At 35.2% G+C, this 13,158-nt stretch overlaps 1 protein-coding gene across 1 annotated transcript in view; it reads left to right on the top strand.

Annotated features, from left to right (window-relative positions):
* Positions 1 to 13,158, top strand: part of TMEM104 (transmembrane protein 104) — a 1,389,603-nt gene that overhangs the window by 376,065 nt on the left and 1,000,380 nt on the right. The gene's annotated exons all lie outside the window — the stretch shown is intronic.

The raw sequence follows: 13,158 nt of genomic DNA, 5'->3' as shown, positions 1-13,158 counted from the left end.
ATTTTATGAAGCAAAATTCCCAGAAATAATGCTCTTATGTTTAATTTGTGATCACCACTGTGAATGTGTTATAACTTTTAATGCATGTATAGCAAATTCTAAGGTCAGGACACAGAATAAATCAAGCATTACAAATAGTGAATATAAAAAGAAATACAAGTTTTGATAAATGAGTGATCCTGTATAAAATGCATGAAATATGTTTTGTTAGCATACCAGTAGTCCAAATTTTGATATATTTTATTTTTCCAGGAAAATAATACAAAGTTAGTGTCCTTGACTTTTTTTGAGTACTGGGATACACTGCATTACAGTGAATAAACTTAATTAGCAAGTTTTGTTTTCCTTTATTTAAAAGTCTAGTATATTCACTTAAAAGCCATTGCTCAGGAAGCAGCACTATTTTATTTAGTTCATGTCTTTTTAAAACAATGAAAAGCAGAAGCAAAGGGGATAGGTTAAGCAGTGAGTTTCTGTTAGTGTATTGTTGAATTTGTTACTGTTTATAATGTTCTAATATATAAAGATGAACGATGTGTTATGTCTACAAGTTCAAGTGGATAAGATGCTATTGGGGGGGCAGACTGGGGGTGGGTATTATAACAAAACTATGTAAAATGATCGTTTCTAATGTGAGGCATTTGTAAAATATAGAAGATGGTTTGAAGTGGTTGACTTAAATGTTTCTCAATATTAGGACACTGATAAGGTCACATAAGCAATGTGTGCTGTGGATACTTTATTATGAAAGTGTTCTTACCATTTTCATGGGTAATGCTGTTATGATGTGCCTATACATGGTTTCAGTGGTAAAAGTAGAGATTTCTTCTTCAGTGTGGAGTCCATTTTCTTCTGCACTCATTGAATCACTTTTGATAAAAGTAATCCCAAGAATCTGGAGCACAGCAGCTATAACCCTTTTAAAAATATCAAAATAGAATGGAAGCAACAAAGTGCAGACCTGTCAGCTTCAAAATATCACTAGGAAAAATTAGACAATAGTAATGATTGCTTAGACTGACAATTTGTGGGACCAGTAGAAAAAATATGAAGCTTAGTATTTTTCCCTTTCCCCATTTAATAAAAAACATATTTCGACATAAAGGTTAGCAGAGAATAGACCTTATAAAACAATATGGAGTGCACTTGATGTTGTCTGACTTTGTTTTCATTGGGAATGCTGTCTAGCTGCTTGGTTGACACCTAGTAGGTGCACTGAGTGTTTCACCCTTGGAAACTAGAACTAGACACCCTGCACTACCGTGGTGCACTCTGATCTGTAACTCTGTCACCTCAGAGGGGCAGTAGTCACAGAGTTTGCTGGTGATATTTCTTCCACTTATGGATTTCTTTTCTTTTCAACAAACATCTCATAAAACACTTGTTTCACTGTATAGGGTAGTGCTGTTCTCCATGCAATTACCCCCACACACACACACACACACACACACACACACACACACACACACACACACACACACACACACTGTACAACTTTCTAAACTGCCATAGTTTTCTGTTATTAATGTAATGATTGCTTTCCATTTCATGATGCACTTCTGAACTGAAAGAAGGTATATTACCTTCACTCGCACCATCTCATGATGTAGATCTGGGTCAGCAGCATTCAACCCTCTGCATTCCTTAGGTGAAACTAACTTTATAATTATATACACACAGTCATGTATACACATATATATATATATATATATATATATATATATATATATATATATATATATATACATTAAACGAATTTAAACATTTAAATTATGCAGCATATATAAATGTACAGGATGTCTGTCATCACAGACTACATAAAGCTTGATTTGCATGTATCTGTTTGCTACTCATGGTTGCATTGTTGGATTGTATCAAGCCACAAACATTTATATTCATCAGCTAGATGCTGCAGCAACCTATTTTTAAGTTGTCTACAACAGTGAAGCATAAGGGGCTGTGCTGCTCCTCCTGAGTGTGCCTTCTTTCAAATGAGACATTAAACTGAGGTCTTATCTGCCTGAGTTGGTGGTAGTTAAGGTGAATGTAAAAGATCCCATGGCACTTAGCAAAAACATAGCAGGGAAGATCCTCAGTGTCCTGACCAAGATCACCTTCCATAGTTTGAATATCACCTTAGGTCTCCCTTGTAAAGAGGACACTAACCTAGTAGGAATAATCCAGTTAACAACAAACATATAAATAAATATGGGCTTAACTTCAGCTCTCCCAGTGAAAGCAGAAGCTGTGAAACATTAGCCAGTGATATTGTCGGCTTGAGTAAAATTCAGTTACTGGCTAGTAAGTACACTGCCTGGATGCCAGCAAAAAAGAAACTAAATGAGCCTCAAAGAAAATAAACTAAAAAGGTTAAGAGAAAACACTGATTGGGAAGAATCCTGCAGCTGTTCAGCAAAAAACAGTTCATGCTTCAGCTTTGGTTCAATACATGGCTTCTAGTAATCTAGAGCTAATTAAAATGAACAAAACACTGAAGGGGTATATTAACTGAAAAAGTTGGGAAAAAATCAAAGAAGCTTTAAACAGATATTTGAATGAGCTGATAAAACTGCAAATATTAGAGGTTAAAATTAAGATAAGGCTGGCCCAAGTATGAGACTGATCACAAAGAGATGTTTCAAAAAATGGTAGAATTAGAGGACAGAGCACTTGGGGAAAATGTGAGATTTTCTGCTGTAACAGTCTGCTCCTTCTAGTTGGTCTAGATCAATTTTCTGAAGGCACAAATAAGAAACTGGACTGGTATTCCACAGCAGAAATTGGTAATTGAAAGAGCACATCACGTGCATGCTCCTATTTGGCCATGCAAAAGCAGTCATGACCTTTATTAGTAAAAATGCAAAACTATCACCAGAAAGAGTTGATCCTGGCAAAACTGTGGCAAAATGGCAAAGTTTTAAAATTTGGAGACAGTAGAGTGTTTGTGGAAAATGAGTATTAAATGTACACCAGGCAGAATAGAAAGACATTTATTCCACTAATCAGGTAGTGTCAAGATGCAGGCTGCTGTGTCCAGCTGTCTTAAGAATATTTTTTTCTTGGAGGGTCAAAGTCATTTTTGATGCAGAACAGGCTAAGGAGGAAAAAGTCTGTCCAACAAAAAACGAGTCATCAAGCAGAAGGGGACACTGCTTCTCATTCTTATGATAATAAAGCACATGGAGAGACTCTGACAATTAATCCTTTTGCTTTGTTCCAAAAGCAAATGTTCAGGAAACACAGAATAGCACAGGAGTTGACCAGAAGAATCTGGAGCACCATAAAATTGAATCAGAATCTGGAGTTCAGAGATGAAGATGAACAGGATGAAGACCAGCAGCATGGAAGTTAGTGACTAAATGTGAGATTACAAAGCATCAGTAGTATTTGTGAAATACAGTTGTATAAGAATAAGCAGAAAGAGTGGATTTTTGTTGAGCGTTTGCCTCACTTTGACATTAATGTTTGGAATGACTCTGAGGGGAGGGGAAGAAAAAGGAAGAAGGTAACTGTAAGCAAAACAATTTCTATTCTTAACATTTCTATAAAACTTTTCACAATACAAGTTGTATATTTTATAATAAATATTTTAGTTCTTGTATGAGATAAAGTTATTAAAGTAAACAGATGCTTTTTTTCATCCTCTTCTCTCTAAAGAAAAGCTAAACAAAATCATGTTTAAATTAATAGGCTGTGATCTTGGGTTTTTGAGGTGGCAGAAGAGGTGTAAAAGTACACAGATCATAATGTAGGTAGAGCTGATATGTTTTCTCTTACTTTTGCATAGACAAATGTCTGGTATATGACTTTTGGCTTAATCTAATACCAAATTTTAAATGGAAACATGTAAATATGCGAACACAGAATATAATAAAAAGTTTTACTTTAGCAGTAAATGTTTCAGCTTTTATTTCAGGCTGCAGCAGATGACTATATTTTTCCCTTGTGTTTCCATGAAGACAATCTGATAATAGGGCAATAAAAGTTTATTTAAGGCTAGAAGTTGAAGATTTTTGTAAGCATGCAAGTTATTTTCACATGGGGGGAGGACAAAGATAAAAAATAACAGAAACCAAAATTAGTTTAAACAAAAGCACAGGCAAAACAAAAATCAATTTCAGGTTAATTAGGGCATGTGTTAGCTGTCTATTTGTACAAGCGTTCCTTTTAGGAGGGCTAAACTTCATTATTTGAAGATGTACAGTTATGTGTGTTTGTATTAAATGAACAGGTTATTGGCGTGTTATGGGGGTATTTATTTATTGTTTGAGGACTTTTGTTAAAAAATTGTAGTAAAATGTGACAGATTCCAGTGTTGATGATAAGAAATACACTGTATAAAGGATTAACCCAGTCACACATTAATAGTTACATGTTTCACAAAAGCTGGAAATAGACATTTAAAAAGCTGCCATATTTAGTAGGTGGGAATAATGACTTCTTACCATAATGACAACACTTTCCATAGTATTTTGGAATGTCAATGTCTCACAGGTATAGGCAAAAAGGAAAGAATACTTAATTATATTAAGAAATGCAGAGTGCATATAGCAATGTTATAGGAGACACATTTGTAAAGAATTGAGCATTTGAATTTGAAAAAGAAAGGCTATCAGGATGGATATTCAGCAGAGTATCAGGGATAAAGGAAAATATTACTTATATTAATTGCTAGAGGAGATCTAGTAGTGATAAAATAGGGAAAACATAATGGCTACTGGTAAGGGATGGAGGATTACACTGGCATGTATTTATATTCCACCTAAAACTGCTGTTATGGAGCTTAAAAGTGCAGGGAATATTACTTATAGAAGGGAATGGAGTTTGATTTGCAACAATGAGGATGCATCAGTGGGGCCTAGAAGGGAAAATATAACAAAAGAGGGTAGTTTACAAAGAAATTTATGAAAATATTTGGTATGAAAGATATGTATTCAGTAGTAGGAACTCTGAGAGAATTTACATATTATTTTCCAAGGTACAGTAACTGGGCTAGACTGTGCAGAAATTATATTTCACAGGAAGATGTGTATTTGATTGAGAACTTTGACAGACATCCAATAACTTTTTCAGATGCAATAACTATGTCAGATCATACACCAACAGTTACCAAGATAAAAATGCAAGGATATGAAATAATGATGAAACACTGGCTTTTTACACCTGTCTGTTAAAAATAGAGGAATTTAAGGAATGGGTAGTGGAAACTATCCAGGAGTTATTAGGGAAGATAGAAAGTACTCCAGAAGTTAAGCTAGTGAGTGGGATAGAATGAAAGTGGAATTTAAAAATGTGGTAGAAATAAAAGAAAGAGATCTCTCTAAGAAGTAATAAGAATTATTTAGAGGGACTGACAAAGCCTGAAGTATTACAAAATAAGGGGAAGCTCACAGAAGAAGAAGAGGAGCAAATGTACAGACAAAATAAATGAGTATCTGAATAATATGCATATGCTTAGAAAGATTGCTGTTAAGCAGCTGTTTTTTGATAACTCCAGAGTACAGAAACTTTTGGCACAGTGACTTAGGGAACAGAAAGTAGAAGCAGTTGTCAAACTTATGGAAGCTATAACAAGAAAAATAACCAAAAGTCCTGTAGAGGTATTAGAGAGAGTTTGGAAATGTTACGAAAATTTGTATAAAGCAGAGAAGAGAGTAAGTCAAGAAAATTCATAAATGGAAATATTTATGGAAGACTTAAATATGTCAAAGTTAGAGGCAGTTGAGGCTCAAGAACTAACAGTTAAGATAGGAGGTGTTGAGATAAAAATGGTAATGTATAACTACTTTGCAGGAAAATCTCCAAATAGTTAATATTCTGGTGGAAGTTTGAAAGTTAGGAGGGATGAAAGTGATAACTATCTGGAAGGTTTTGTTTAACAGTATTTTAAAAGGAAGGGAGACACCAACTTTCTGGAGAAAAACTGGTGTCTGTAATACCCCAGGACAGAAATATCTTGCTTCATATAGGTCTATTTCAATTTTAAACCATGATTATAAAGTGTTTGTCTATAATGGCTAAAGTAATGGCAAAGGTAATGCCAAAATTGGTAGATATGGATCAATGAGATTTTGTAGACAGGAGGCAAATATTATTTTACAACAGTAATAGATCAATGATAATCCAGAGGGAAGCAGAATGTTTAAAAAATGCTTTTATGGTGGGTCTTAAAAACATTCAACAGAGTAAGCTGGGATTTTGAGTAGGGCGTGGAAGTATTTGCACTTCTTGATGCAATAATAAGGTTAATTAGAAGGATATATGAAGAATTTGAGGCAAAAATTAAAATAGAGGAGTTCTTCTATGATAAGTTGCATCTGAATAGAGGAATCAGGCAAGGCCATTCTCTTTCCCCTTTGTTATTTATGTTATATTTTGAATCATTGGCAAATAAAACAAGGGACATTGAAATTTAAGAATGTAACTGGTATGACATTCAAGAAGAGTTTTCTATATTTGCAGATGATATTATTTTGCACCTGTTGGGGAAAAAATGGCCACCTTAGTGCTGTGGAACATTCTAAGATAATTCTGAGTTTTTGGGGATCTAAAATTGATGGAGATTAGACAAAGGCTACAGCTGTAAATTATGTACCCACATATGAATTGGTTCTGCAATACCCATATTTTTGTAGACATGGTAAAATTAAGTATTTTTGGAGTATGGATTTAAAAGTATTCTGTTATAGCAGCTAAGGATATTTAGGAATTGACTAAACTAAAGGTAATATAAAAACTGAGAAACTAGAAGCTCATGCTTATCAATATGGATATCAAGATAGAAACGTAAAATGTTTTTATTCCCTTTGATTTTATACACAGGTCAGGCATATTTTTTACCAACCAAAGGAGAAGTTGTGTTTAGTCATTAATAGAGCTGAAGGATTTTATTTGGGAGGGGAGCAGGGCAAGGGTCAAGTAGGGTAAAGTGATCCTCCCAGCTGAGCAAAGAAGTTTAGGTTTAACTGATTTGAATGGATATTTTAGAGCTGCACAGCTTAAGGCTCTTATACATAGCATAGACAGAAAGCTACAATTAATTTTGGTAAGGGATGATGATCCTTAAACAAGAGTAACAGTCAGAAAGAGTATTATATTGGTAAAGTAGCAGAAAGTGTACCAAGAACTAAGTCAACACAGGAATGGAGAAAGGGGATTCTGCCAATAGGAATGACTGCAATTAGGGGTACAGAGAATATACAAGGGGAGGTTAGAATGTACTTGGAGGAACCTTGCAAAGGAACCAAGGTATTGGGAACAAATAATTAGAGAGGGAAAGCTAATAGAATGGGATGAGGCCAAGCAGACATTTGGAATGCAGGCTAGTTATGGTCTTCACTGTCACTGATTGATATTGGAGTATAAACAAAGAGAAAGGGATAGGAGAAACCTAAATGAAAGACCTGCAGTGGTTGAATTTTTAATTAAATCTAGAAAATAATCTGTTTAAACAATGGTAGTTCATTGGAAATATAAAATATTGCTTGTTAACTTTAGGAATCAATCGGAAGATGTCAGAAAAGATTGGGAAGAGAGATTAGATATGCAATTCACAAAAAGAAAAAAAGAAAAAACAATCGGAAGACATATGTATGACTCCCAAGTATGCATCAGTATCAAGAAGATTTAGGATGTTTGCTTGGAAGTGTTTGCATAGATACTTTTATATCCCAAACAGACTCCAAAGACTTTTTCCTTGGGTAGATGGCAAGTGTTGGAGGTCTAATGTGGACTAAAGAGGTAGCATACGTTCTCAGAGTGTAATGAATTGTCAGACTTTAAAAATTCCCTACAAAGTACTTTGTCAGGAATACTGGGCAAGCAAATGATTGTAACTAAGAAAATGAGTTTTTGTGCTGGGATATAGGATCTGAATTGCATATACGCAGTAAGTCGTAGTTAAGTTTAATTCTGGTGGCTGCTAAGAAATTTTAATTACTAGAAATAAGAAATCAAAATTGAAACCAACGATACTTTAAGTAGTGAATATTGTAGCATAGGTAAAAGAACAGGCAGTAGGATCTTTAGAAAAAGGTAGAAATAAATTGCTTAGAGAAAAATGGAAATTGTGGAAACAATGCATGCGAAAATGTTTTCCAGGAGGAATGAGGGTTTAAGAGAAGACAGGAATTGAACAATTTATGATGTATAACAACATATGTGAAGCATAACATTTGTAAATATAAACTTGCTAATATGGTTTGATTACTTTTATATAAATATAAGTTTGCCAATGTCACAAGTGATAACTAATTAAAGGTGCTTAAAAAAGATCTGTAGATTAACTATTCATCTTTCCCATGAATCTTGCTTCATCTGCAAACTTTCCAATAGGATATGATTAAGTGTCACTGTTTGCATTTTCATTTGATTCATCTTATTGCTAGGAACTTTATCACATTTAATCAACATCTACAACAACTAGTCAACATCCTTTGCAATCTGTATCCTATTGATCATTAGATCATCATAAATAGCTATATTTAATCTCCTCACCATGCAAGTTATACCCCCTTAAGGTACAGTGTCCTCAGTGATGCAGCCAAAGCCTCCAAGCATAATATAAATGTATATAGCAACAATGGCCATCCTTACCTTGTTCCCCTTAGTATTCTTAAGTTATGATATAGAACCATGTATTTTAGCTGTAGCCTTTGTCTTGTTATACACTGCTCTCAACACCTTCACAACATTTTCAGTAAATGCAAAGGCTGACAATGCTTGCATTAAAAAGTAAAATTCTACCTTCAAAGTCTTTGCCTGCGAGAAGACTCACTATCCACAACCTTAAAGTTGTTATCACAAGTCTGTTGAATAGCAACAGATCTACACTGATCAGAGTCTGTCAAATTCAGAACTAGTCTTGCTACCCTTTCTGCCAGTAATAGCATAAAAAAGTTTCAACTCATGATTTTAAATGGGTATTGGTCTATATAATGTGTGGAAGACCATGGTTGTTTCCTTTTTTAGGGATCACTATAAATACAGCTTCCTTGTCGTATAACAGTACCGACTTGGACATCCCATTTTCTTTTTTCAGACACCAAAACTGAACCAGCAAACCATCAATTCCTGGGGTTTTCCTCCACCCTGTCATTATATGCATTGGTCAGTTCATTCACTCTGATTAATGGAATCTAGGAGTCAACCCTCTGTTCTCATCAGCCTTAGTAACTCTATAAATTTTGAAAAAAAAAACTATTTCAAGCTCCAACCCACTTAGTTTGGACGTGTGTGTGTGTGTGTGTGTGTATATATATATATATATATATATATATATATATATATATATATATATATATATATACATACATACAAGGGAAACTTAGGAATGTAGAAGAGGATTGCATAGTGTATTTTAGCAATAACTGACAAGTGGGTGTGGTATATTGAAAATTTACCCACGGTTCACATGGTTTGATCAAGATAGCCTTAGTCTGTCTGTAAGCCCATTGTACTTTATTTTGTGTTGCATGGAATCTAGTTTAGCTTGTTCACTTTAGTTATACTTCTAGACGTTTGACTCCATTTGCGAACCCAATGATTCTAGTGTTATTCCTATAGTCTTGACATTTCATGGGTTTTTTCCAGTATTTGTACTTCATTCAGTAAAATGTCATATTTCTCTTTTAAGTCTCTATTTTTCTTTTCAAATCTTCAGTGACATCAGCTTGTGAATTCATCACATTTACCACTCACAACTGATACACCTTCATTCCAGCAATGCACTCTACCAGTTATGTCTTCACATAGTGTCCTTCTCATTAGCCTGGAGAGCTTCAGACATTTCCATTTTCTTAGAGTTTGGAAACTCTTACTTCTGCTCATCATGCTTTCAAAGATTCAAAGAAAACTTTGTCATTTAGGAAACAAAAGTACAACCTAAACTAAATTTTGGGTATCAGCTCATTAGAGTACAGAGGCAATTTAATTATAAAAAGAATAAGACAGGACATATACACAACTATTCTAATGACTAATACACATAAAAAAAATAGTCCGTATAACCTATTTCTAGTCCTCCTCATTCTGCACCTTAGAACTCCTTTCTCTCATCACAATCAGTTTCTCTACAAGTTAGTTTTCCTTTTTTTCCAATTTACTCTAGGCCTAGTCATGTAAAGTCACCTTCCACTCCTTTACCAAGACACACCTCCCTGCGCCTTGAAATATTTAACTTTACACCACCATGGAACAGCCAAAGAGCACATCTACTTTCTTAAGCAGCATTGGCAATCCCTTCTTGGTATAGATTTCTGTTGGCTGAAGTTTTTGTAGCAAGTTTTTTTGTGACTGGGTTGAAGCAATGATTTAAATGTTTCTTTAATATCATTTGTCATAGGTGGACTGATAATGACTCATTCACAGGTACAGTGCTGACAGGACTGTTCACTGTTTTAAGTCCTGCAGCACCTATTGTTTGGGCTGTCTTGTCTCATACAAGCTTGCAGGTGACTGCCTCTTTTCCAACTCTGTTAGAAAAATGTGGAACAAACTACCCTCTGATATCTCATCTTTGTCTGCACTACCACGTTTTAAAAGACAACTGAAAATGCATCTCAGTAATCACTGGCTTTGCTCCTGTACCAACCCAGATTAACTTTCCTTCTTCCTCTCTCTCTTTTCTTCTACCATAATTACTTTCATTCTCTTCTCCCTATATCCTTGATAGCTATCCCTTTACATAACATCTATGTAGATAAATGTTACCTCATATATACTGTATATCCTTGATAGCTATCCCTTTACATAACATCTATGTAGATAAATGTTATCTCATATAACTTTTTATTTCATTTTTTAAGACATTTTATTATTTTCTCTTTTGTTTTTGCTCCCATCATATTTGTATATTACATATATTAACTAACTCTGTTTTGCCTATTGTATTGTATTGCCTATTGCTGTTTAAACTTGTAATAACCATTGGAGCTTTTCTCCCCGGGCCTCTACTGAAAATGGACATATATCCAGTTGGACTAGCCTGGTCAACAAATGTAAAATAAATAAATAAATAAAATACAGGCTTACAGTGCTTGAAAGGTTGACCACACACAATGTTTTTGCTACAGTGTACCTTAAGTGTGGTACTGAGTTTGTAGTGCTGATGTTAGCAGCTCCAAGAGCTGTCTACAGCAAACTGTTGAACTTTCAGGAAAGACGTCAAAGGTTGCAACATGCTAAACGTTTCAATACCTTAAAGGAAGATTCCGTTCACCTTTACAGGTAAACTTATTCTGGAACTTTTTTCTATGTATAATGTTACCTAGATGCTATTTACTGCTCAGAAACACTTGTGTACCTTTCTTTTTTCCCACTTTCTGTTTCAGTTCCACCGACCATGAACTTCCTAACATTTTGGTGCTGTTTAACTCGCACATTTTTTTCAGAGAATTTGCTTAGCCTGTATGAGCTGGGCTGAATAGCAGAGATTTGTTGGTTTTCACTATTGGACTGCACAGTTCATTCAATTAAAATGTTTTCTGACTCTTTTTTTTTTTTTTTTTTCCCTAAGACTTAGTTTGTAGGTTCATTTGTTAGTACTAGGCAATTGATTTTGTACAGCATATATGTAGCCTAGGCACTGCAATTCTGACTACATGATACCTCTAGTTATAAGAGACTGTCAGATGGAAGTGGGGGTGTATTTACAATTACCCATCTGTTCTTCCAGGTTGTACTAAGAGGATGAGGGACCTTCACTGTTTAATGTGCAAGGTGAGTCGGTTCTTTGGGTGAAGTATCTATCTAAGAATTTTTTTTTTTTTTTTATTACAGTGAAGGTTAAGATCTTTAATGTTCATATTCATGGTGTTCCCAGTGTTTTGAACATGAAGAACATCACACAGGACACTGTCTTTAGTGGTCTTGTATGCTATCGCCAGACTCATTCTCCATGAGATACCATAACAGCTTGGGAACTGATGGCCAGACTCCCTCCCCATGTGATACCATAACAGCTTCACTTCTAAGATGTTTGTAGGAGACAGAGAAAAGGGACAGGATTTTTCAGGTACTCAGCATAAGAAATGAAGCTCCCAAGCTTAATTGTCTTAAGGAAATGTAGAGGTCTTAGCACTTGGACACACCCATGCCAAACAGAGCATCAAAGTCAATAATAGTGTGATGGCACATGAGAAGGGAGTATAATAATACCTTGGACTTAGAAGGTATAACATGGCAATCAGCTGGACAAGGTAGAAGGATGACTAATGACTGTGGTGATCAAAGGAGGGCTCATTGCCAACAAATGTTCCCAGGTCTGTCAGCCTTAGAGGGATATCATTGGTATAGTAGCTGTATGAATATTCACATTTTATTTATTTATTTATTTATTTACCAGGAAAGTCCCGACTTGGAATGAAGCCAATTTTTAGCGGAGGCCCAGGGAGAAATATTCCAGATGCATGTCTTTGTAATGTGGGAGGAAACCAGAGCACCCAGAGGAAACCCACACGAATGCAGGGAGGACATGCAGACTCCACACAGAAGCTACCCTAGCCAAGAATCAAACCAGAGAACCTCTTGCTGTGAGCGGACAACTCTACCGCTGCACCACTGTGCCATCCAATGCACATTTTCCGAAGGCAATTATACTACACTTTCATGCATTTACTTTAAGGTCATGGTCTTGGCACCATTTATTTGCATATGGTTTTCTGTTCATTTCTGCTGTGTTAGTTTCAGGATGAAACGTGTTGTACAAACTAGGCATTAAATTATAGTGATTACCTGGTGCTTGTATGACCATTCACATGCTAGATTGCTAAAGACCTGGATTTCAAGTCTATTTGATTGAAAATTCCTGCATGGGAAAGTGTGAAGACCCCCCATATTCCACAATATTCACTTATTTCATGGTTTTAAAGGTACTGTTCAGTTTATTGGAGTGTATTTTTCAGTGTGATATTTATATAGTTAGGTCATCTTTAGTAACCAGGCCTACATTCAGCAGTGGCATAATTGATGTCCTTCAAGGATGCATCTGCAGTCATCACATATGGGTTGTCCTGCCTCAGGCAGCCCTTGGCAGCGCAACCTTTGATTTATTGTTAGTAGAAAACATATTTACAGTAATATAACAGTATAGAAGATGTTAGCACAAAATGACTAGAAGTCCATTGAATGTCATATAAACCATATAGGCAGGCAGAAAAT

Source organism: Protopterus annectens, chromosome 10.part0, assembly GCF_019279795.1.
Source record: "Protopterus annectens isolate FY-2018-M chromosome 10.part0, PAN1.0, whole genome shotgun sequence".
Lineage (NCBI taxonomy): Eukaryota > Metazoa > Chordata > Ceratodontiformes > Protopteridae > Protopterus > Protopterus annectens.
The sequence above is the reverse complement of the archived record's forward strand: the minus strand, read 5'-3'. Positions and strand labels throughout refer to the sequence as shown.